This window comes from Heterodontus francisci, unplaced genomic scaffold, assembly GCF_036365525.1.
Source record: "Heterodontus francisci isolate sHetFra1 unplaced genomic scaffold, sHetFra1.hap1 HAP1_SCAFFOLD_75, whole genome shotgun sequence".
Lineage (NCBI taxonomy): Eukaryota > Metazoa > Chordata > Chondrichthyes > Heterodontiformes > Heterodontidae > Heterodontus > Heterodontus francisci.
The window spans coordinates 1077095-1084332 of NW_027141820.1; the positions used below are offsets into that span (position 1 = coordinate 1077095).

A 7238-nucleotide genomic window follows, 5' to 3' on the forward strand; every position below is an offset into this window, starting at 1 on the left:
ACAGTGTGGTATAAGGATGTAAAGGGTTAATGCTGAAGATAGTGGGATCAACCCCTCCCACTGTCAGAGTGATGATGGAACAGTCACATGAGATGAAGTTTGGGAGAAGAGAGAGCAGCACCAAGGATGCTAGCTTAGCAGGCTTGATGAGTGTGTATATAGTATTGTGCAAATTAGAAAAGAGTTCTTAGTTCTTTCAGCAGGAACTGTGTCCAGAAAATATCGAGAAACTCACAATTTTATTATTCAGGAGTCGGAACACAGATATTAATTCCAAGTGACAGTTCTGGGACCAATTAACAAAAAAAGTAGAGAATAATATTGCTCACTGATTGAAATCCCCCAGTGAGGAGACAGTTAAACAGGTGATCTTTTGGGGCATCCTTCGATCCAAGGTTTCAGCAACATTTAATCTCCCTTTTTGGTGAAATTCTCTGTTATTTGCAACTTTTTTTTATCAGCTTTGATGGGCGAGTGAAAAAACTGAAAAGATTGAACAGTTCCATCCTTTCTTTTCTTCCTTCTTCTCTTCTTTCCATCAGTTTCTCTTTTCTGTCCCAGATCAATATAATGATGAGAATGCCAATTTAATCTGCTGTTTCTGGTGTTTTATCCATTCCAATCAAAATTTCAACATTCCAATCAAATCTATTTGTTATTCCACAGTGTCTCTCCATGTGTTTTATTCTGTTGTATTCTCTCACAGTCTGTTTGATGATCAATGTTACATCTCACTCTCTGTTCTGGTGAAGATCAGAAGCAGTAATATCTGTTTACACCACCCGACAAGTCGGCCTGGTGCTGTGCCTCGCTGATCATGTGGGGTTAAAGCAATTCTTCCAGTCAGTTAGTTCAGTTTTCATTTCATGAGAAATTCGGTCATCATGACTTCATCAGTGACCTAATGGTTCAGGTGTCTGAGTGATGTTAATCATGATGTGATGAAATGATTGTATGTTCCAGTCTTTCCGTGGTGGGTTTTCACACTGAGTAGAAACGTGTTGGACATGGTCTGGAAATGTTTCACACTGCTCCATTCCCAACTTCATTTACTGACAGAAGATATATTTCCATCATTCCACAGCTGGCTGCACAGCCAGAAGCTGTGCTGAAGGTGACAGCTATGTCTCTGCAACTGACAAGTTGGCCGAGAGGTTAAGGCGATGGACTACTAATTTGTTGTGCTTTGCACACGTGGGTTCGAATCCCATCCTTGTCGCTAGTTTATGAGCTGTTTCGTGTATTATTTATGTTGGGTGCGCTTATGTGGAAAGTCAGCCTCGAAACCTGTTCTTGTCAATGTCCAGACAGTGATTCCAGAATTTGTTATACTTTATTAAAATTGAGACAGACAATTGGAATTCTTCACCCAAACTGCACTGGAATGAAGATCAAATAGGGATCACGAAAAGGAGGAAGATTTTTCCCTCCCTCCTTCCTTCCATCATTACTTTCTCTGGATTTGCACCAAGTGAAAGACAAATGGGAAAAGCAAATGGCGAGGGAGCAGATGCAGCAAATTATCCTTTGGCAAGAAATTTATTTTCAAATCTTCTTGATAGATTAAGTGAGTGAGCAATGCTTTGGCAGATGGAGTTTAAAATGAGGGGTCATCGACTACCGACGATAGATCAGAGTGTTTTTTTGGAAGAGGTGAGATGTTAGAAACGGTTGAGGAGCAGAGAACCGAATACTGAATTAATAAAAGCTCGTGGACTGGTAGAAAATAATGTGAAAAGTGAACAGAATATGAAGATTGGAACTCATGTTGCAGTGATATAAAGCTCTGTGCTCCTGAAGTAAATGTCCAAGCCCAGATTGTGGGGAATCTGTGGAGAGTGATTTGGTTTTTATTCATTCTTGGGTGTGAGTATCGCTGATAAGGCGAGCATTTATTACCCATTCCTATTGCCGTTGAGAAGGTGGTGGAGAGCTGCCTTCTTGAACTGATGCAGTCCATATGGTGCAGGAAATCCCACACTGCCGTTGGGGAGGGAGTTCCTGGATTGTGACCCAACAACAGTGAATAAATGGCGATATCGTTCCAAGTCAGGATGGTGAGTGACTTAGAGGGGAACCTGCAGGTAGTGAGTTCCCATGCATCTGCTGCCCTTGTCCTTCGAGGTGGTAGTGGTCACGAGTTTGGAAGGTGCTGTTGAAGGATACTTGGCGAGTTGCTGCAGTGCATATGGAGATGGTACACACTGCAGCCACTGTTTACTGGTTGTGGAGGGATTGAATGTTTAAGGTGGCGGGTTAGGTGCCGATCAAGTGCGCTGCTTTGTCCTGGATGGTGTTGAGCTTCTTGAGTGTTGTTGAGTGGGATGTATTCCATCACACTCCTGACTTGTGCCTTGCAGATGGTGGACAGGATTTGGGGTGTCAGGAGGTGAGATACTTGCTGCAGAATTCGTAATCTCTGACCTGCGCTTATAGCCACAGCATAGATGTGACTGGTCCAGTTACGTTTCTGGTCAAGATATTGATGGTGGGGGATTTAACGATGATAATGCTTCTGAATATCAAAAGGTAGATTTTTTTTCTCTCTCATTGGAGATGTTCACTGCTTGGCACTTGTGTGGCCAGAAGGTTGCTTGACACTTATCAGCTCAAGCCTGAATGTTGTTCAGGTCTTGCTGCTTGCAGGCACAGACTGCTTCAGTATCTGAAGAGTTGTGAGTCATCATCTAACATTCCCACTTCTGACTTATGTTGAAGAGAAAGTCGTCAATGAAACAGCTGGGATGTTTGGGTCTAGGACACTACCCTGAGAAACCCCTGAGGCAATGTCCTGGGCTGAGATGATTGGCCTCCACGAACCACAACCATCTTGTTTTGTGCGAGGTACGACTCCAGCAAGTGGAGAGTTTTCCCCCTGATTCCCAGTGACTTCAATTTTGCTAGGGATCCTTGATGCCACACTCACTCAAGTGTGGTTCAAGAAGGCAGCCCACCCCACCACCTTCTCAAGGGCAATTAAGGATGGGCAGTAAATACCCACATCGCATGAATGAATGAATAAAAAAGTGAAGTATCCCTTGTGTCATTGTTTTGGTCGAAAATATAACCCTGGTGGAATTGCCCCTCCCAATCACACCTCACTTCATAGAACATAGAAAATGGAGAAAATTTATGGCACAGAATGAGACCATTTAGCAATCGTGTCTGTGCCAGCTGAAAAAGAGCGATCCAGCCCAATCCCACTTTCCAGGTCTTGGGAATGGGATCTGAACAGATCTCAGAGCTCACATTACGTGAATGTTCTGTTGAAGTATTGGTGAGCTGATATACCAGGGGAGATTCACACTGTTAGACACAGTGTGAAATACATTCAAGTATTTATAAAACATTGTAACATGTGAGTAATATTCCCCATTGCTTTCTCAGCACTGATGGATTGTGAAGTGGGAGACAGCCAGAAGTCCCAGTGATCCACACTGACCCTCAGCTGAGAATGAAATGAGATAAAGTTCAATCTTCAGCAGCGAGTTGCTGCAGAGAGGTAAGAGTCCTGAATCAAGGAGAGACTTTCTCACACTGCTGTTGAATCTCATTTCAAACACTCCTTGAACTCTCTGCCGAGGAATTCAGAGCTGGAGAATGCCTGTAAAATCAGACTAAAAAGGAAATAAAAAACACCCACCGTGGGGCTCAAACTCAAAAACTTGAGATTCAGAGTTTCATGCTTTCATCGACTGAGCTCACCAGGCCTGAGACAGTGACCCCGTCCTGTGAGGTCATTGGACAGTGCAGCTGTTGGCTCCATCCCAGGGGCTGAATTTGTTCTGTAAACCATGAACCAGCTTCCTCTCAAATCCCAGGTTTATCAATAAATCCTCTTACAAAATCCCCAAAGTGTGATATATTCCTCTCACTCATCCAGAATAAAAGTTACATCTTTTGCTCTTTTTACCTTCCAAACATTGACTTCTATTTTGCTCAGCATTTATTTCTCTCTCCTTTTTATGTTGTGCATTTCCTAATAAACATTTCATTTCAATTATTTATGAGGGATGAAATGAACAGAAGAGATTTTCTGCAATGGTACCAGGGGTGTGGGACAGAGCGAGTGGTTTGGATCTGGAATACACTGCCTGAGAGTGTGCTGGAGGCAGATTCAATCGTGGCTTTCAAAAGGGAATTGGATAAACACCTGAATAGAGAAAATTTGCAGGGTGACAATGAAAGGGCAGAGGAGTGGAATTAGCTGATTTGCTCTTGCAAAGAGCTGTCATGGACATGATGGACTGAATGGTCTCCTTCTGTACTGTAACCATTTGATTCCTTGATTCTAACTCTGTCAAAGTTGTTCTGAACTTGCTCTGCTCCAAGGAGAACAACCCCAGCTTTTCCAGTGTCTGCACATAACTGAAGTTATGAGGAACCATGGGGAACCCACTGTAAACCTTCCTCCAGACAGAAATACAACTGTTCACCACCACACTGTGACCCAGCTGTTCACAATATATATCAATGATTCGGATGTGGGGACCAAATGTACTATTTCCAAGTTCGCAGATGACACAAAACTAGGTGGGAATGTGTGTTGTGAGGAAGATGCAAAGCGGCTTCAAGGGGATTTGGACAGACTTAGTGAGTGGACAAGAAAGTGGCACATGGAATATAATGTGCAAAGATGTGAGGTTGTCCACTTTGGTAGGAGAAACAGATGTGCAGATCATTTCTTAAATGGTAAGAGATTAGAAAGTGTAGATGGACAAAGGGGCCTGGGTGTCCTTGTCAGTAAGTGACTGAAAGCTAACATGCAGGTGCAGCAAGCAATTGGGAAGCCGAATGACATGTTAGACTCTATCGCAAGAGGATTTAAGTACAGGAGTAGTGAAGTCTTGCTTCAATTGTATATAACCTTGGTTGGACTGCACTTTGGAATACTGTGTGCAGTTTTGGTCCCCTTACCTTAAGAAGGATATCATTGCCATAGAGGGAGTACAACGAACGTTCACCAGACTTGTTCCCGGGGTGGCGGGACTGTCCTATGAAGAGATTTTGGGGAAACTGGGACTGTATTCTCCAGAGTTTCGAAGAATGAGAGGTGATCTCATTGAAACTTACCATATATTTAAAGGGATAGACAGGTAGATGAAGCTATTTCCTCCGGTTGAGGAATCTAGAACCAGGGGACACAATTTCAACATAAGGGGAAAGCCACTTAGGACAGAGACGAGGAGAAATTTCTTTACTCAGAGGGTTGTGAATCTTTGGAATTCTCTACCCCAGAGGGCTGTGGAAGCTCAGTCATTGAGTATGTTTAAAGCAGAGATTGACAGATTTCTAAATGCAAATGACATAAGGGATATGGACATAGTGTGGGAAAAAGGCATTGAAGTGGATGATCAGTCATCATCATATTGAATGGCGGGGTTGGCTCGACGGGCTGAATGGCCTACTCCTGCTCCTATGTTCCTATCAGTCTGCTAATTTCATATCCATGCTGTCATTGTCCCTTTTATTACATGGGCTTCAGTTTTACTGGCAGTCTAGTATGTGACATCATCAAGAAGGTTTTCAATAAGTTAAATAAGGAGAAATTGTTTCCAGTGGCAAAAGGGTCAGTAACCAGAGCATGTATTTATCAGGTGATTGAGAAAAGAACCAGAGGCGAAATGAGGTCGGGATTTATACGGTGATGTGTTGTGATTTGGAATGCACTGTCTGATCAGGACTTGAAAGCAGATTCAGTAGTAACTTTGAAAAGTAATATGGATAAATACTGGAAGGAAAATGTACAGATTACAGGAAAAAGCTGAGCATCAGAACTAATTGGATAACACAACCAAAGAGACAGCATTGACACAATGGACCAAATGGTCTCCTTCTTTGTGTATCATTCTATGGTTTTATGAACATAATGTTGGTACAATTGCTGAGTTGGAAGTGAAGTGAACCCAGATTCCGGGTATTCTAAACACCAGACCCAAACCAACTGAAACAAAAACAAGAAATGCTGGATTCACTCAGCAGGTCTGGCAGCATCTGTGCAAAGAGAAGCAGAGTTAACGTTTCGGGTCAGTGACCCTTCTTCGGAACTGACTGAACAAGCCTGTTGTTTAATCTCTGTTTTTCACACCATTTTCTTCTCGCTCTTTCGGTGTTTCCTGCCTGGTCTGTTCCTCTGACCTTCATTCCTGACACTCTATTGAGAATGGCCAACTCACTACGCCTCTCACTCCCACCGTCACTCCACCCCTTCACCCACTTCCAAACCTCTCTGTTGAACAGTACCTCACTTCTGCTCCTCTGCTCCATTAATATAACAGGAAAACATTTTCAAACAGACATTTCCAGACAGTGAACGTTTCAGTGAGAAAAGGTAAAGAGCAGATTCATTCACTTTCAACACAGAGAGAGCAGCTCTCCCTGTTCAGTCTAAGGAGCAGCTGTAGTTTCACTCCCTTTAGTCTTAGAGACATGGGCCAGAATTTTAAGGGACCGTTGGAGATGGGAATGGAGGCTGGGGAGGGGGAGGGGGGGTGTATAAAATAGGGATGGAAGACGTCGGACCGGATATTTCTGTCGGCGGCTGACATGGAGGGCAGACTTCGCACATCCACACAGCAAGAAGGCATTTAAAGTATTTATGAGTCCAATTGTCAGCAATTTTATTCACTGGGTCCAATTGAATTAATAGCACACGGGAACCACGGGGCTTCAGAGCCTCGCCTGGTTAAAGGAGGTGACTGGGAGGTGGGAGCTGAGTGTTGGCTTCACTGGGAAGCTGTCGGGTGAGGCAGCGTAACTTGGCAGCAAGGGTGGAGGGGGAAAGGGCATCCGGAAACACTATCAGGAGTGGGGGCCAATGTGCCAGCTCTGTAGGGTGAGCCACACCAGGGTGTTATTGGGGCAGAGTCACCTCATTGAGTGTGACAAATGAGGTAAATGTGGCTGGGTGTTGTTTACTGTGAAGGCCTTGCACTCAGGGAGGGGCAACCTGTCATGGGCCTCATTCACCCTGGATTCGAGGCTCCCATTGAAGAGGAGGAGGAGTAGAGAGGGAGGGAGGGAGGCGCAGGCGCCAGCAGGGACACCACAGCAGCTTGGGGGCCCACAGGAGGGCCAGCCTCGAACAGGAGGCTGGAGAAGGAGGCAGAGGAACACGTCAGCCGAGGTTCAACTACCTGCAGATGTCCGAGTGACAGTGTCTCCCCAGACTGCGCCTCTCCACGGAGGTTGTCACTGATCTCTCTGCCATGATGCAGCTGTGCCCCATGGGACTTGGT

The 7238-nt window shown here is 44.5% G+C and overlaps 1 non-coding gene across 1 annotated transcript; it reads left to right on the forward strand.

Annotated features, from left to right (window-relative positions):
• Positions 1-1137: 1137 nt before the first annotated feature.
• trnas-acu (transfer RNA serine (anticodon ACU)) lies at positions 1138-1219 on the forward strand. The gene has a single exon. It is a non-coding gene; the product is annotated as a tRNA-Ser (tRNA).
• Positions 1220-7238: the final 6019 nt, after the last annotated feature.